General features: G+C 37.4%; 1 pseudogene; it reads right to left on the bottom strand.

Moving 5' to 3' along the window:
• Positions 1-561: 561 nt before the first annotated feature.
• Positions 562-1,675, bottom strand: LOC138166307 (adenosine 5'-monophosphoramidase HINT1 pseudogene; annotated as a pseudogene).
• Positions 1,676-1,801: the final 126 nt, after the last annotated feature.

Here is a 1,801-nt window from a genome sequence, read left to right as displayed (position 1 = left end):
TGAAATACTTTTTCTAGTCAGATAAAAATAATATAAGCCCCCTTTATGTAGGCTCATGGTAAGGATATTTGCTACAAAGCAGTATTACTATTATGCTAGTCTCACTTTCTTATCCCATAATAATTGTTTTCTTATTTTTTATTAAGCACTAGGTATAGTTATCTTAAAGTGGTACTGGATCTTTTTTATGTTCTTTCTAGCTCTATTTGCTGACCCAGCATTTAGTTCTCTGCAACCACTTGGAACTATGTTCATGCCTATACCATCCCACCTACTAAAACCACTTCTTTCTTCCCTACTCCCAGGCCTCGTTCTTTTCCCCCTTCATTAAGACTCTTGATTCTGTTTCCTTTAGGAAGCTTCTCAATAAGTCAGCAGAGCAAAAGACCCCCTCCCCCCAACACCATTAACAACCCAAATACCACACATCCTACAGTGTGATGAAATCATTCCCTTAAAAAGAGGAATTTTCTTTTGTCCCTCTGGAAAGTCAGGTTGAAAAGAGGCTTTTAGAGACATTCTATTATATAAAGATTGGGGATTAATGATCACTTTGGCAGGCTCCCCATATTGAACTGACAAACTGCCTTAGATTGAAGCTAACATAACAGCTAGATGGAACTAGATTTTACGCAGAAATTTTTATAAAACTCAGAGGTTTCTCCCATCTCCTGCTTAGACAGTACTAATGGATTTGGATCATTCTTTTGAGGCCCAATTTTCCCTGCCACCTTGAGTGTTGTTACTCATTAACAGCTACTTTTGTGATGGGTAGAGAGGACTCACTGAAAGCCCAAATGAGGAGGCTTCCGTCACAGGTAAACTTAATCAAGCCTGTCTCTAATTTGGAGAAACACTTTCTGATGATCCTTAGAAGTTGGATTTACATGCCACCCAATGCAAGAGAACTTAACACCAATTATACAATTTAACCAAATTTATATTGGGAATGTAGTTTTTGCTATTTAATAACAGAAGCCCTTGAAGAAGGAATAAATTCCCTAAGTGTGGAAGAGATCAGGATACCTCTTTTAAAGATTGAATGTTGTTTTGTTTTAAAATGAACCAAAGGGATCTTTGTTATTTTTTAAAGAGAATGCTATTCTTAGAAGAAGCCTACTATGGAGGTATGCTCTATAGAAAAATGACAATATTTCTTTTTTTTATTTTTTAAGAGATAATTGCCTTTTCTTGTGTACATTTTGAAATGATTTCCCAATTTCTTGTTTCACAGAAATCATTAAGTATACTCTGCTTAACATATATGTTGTAAACCTATCTTGCTCCCTAAATAAAAGAAATCATTCCAAAAATTTATCCAGGAGGCCATGTCATCTGACGTCTTCCAAGGACACACAGATATGATAGACATGTTGTCCCCCATCTGCACCTTCATTGATCACCATTTGGTATCCTCTCTTCAGACCAAGGTCAGCTGCACTTTTCTTGCCAACAATCATTAAGTGTCCAAGAAAATTTATATCTTCTTCTTCTGCAACAGATATCTGAGGAATGGTTTTCTTAGGTATCACCAGGAAATGAGTTGGGGCTTGTGTCATCCTCAAAAATGATTTTGGCCAGGATTTCCTTGCGAATTATTTTCCCAAAGAAAGTCTCCCCCTGGCTGGGCAGTCTGAGCTTTGCTGATATCATCTGCTATAGTGGCCACTCCCATCACCCTGGCCACCTCAGCCACAATAATACTCTGCCCCGGAGCCTTTGGGAAAGCACTTCCCTATTTCTTTCTTTCTTTCCTTTCTTTCTTTCTTTCTTTCTTTCTTTCTTTCTTTCTTTCTTTCTT

Source organism: Petaurus breviceps, unplaced genomic scaffold (genome assembly GCF_028583685.1).
Source record: "Petaurus breviceps papuanus isolate PSGF00001 unplaced genomic scaffold, PetGlider_PUasm1.0 221, whole genome shotgun sequence".
Lineage (NCBI taxonomy): Eukaryota > Metazoa > Chordata > Mammalia > Diprotodontia > Petauridae > Petaurus > Petaurus breviceps.
This window is presented reverse-complemented; position numbering and strand designations above follow the sequence as displayed.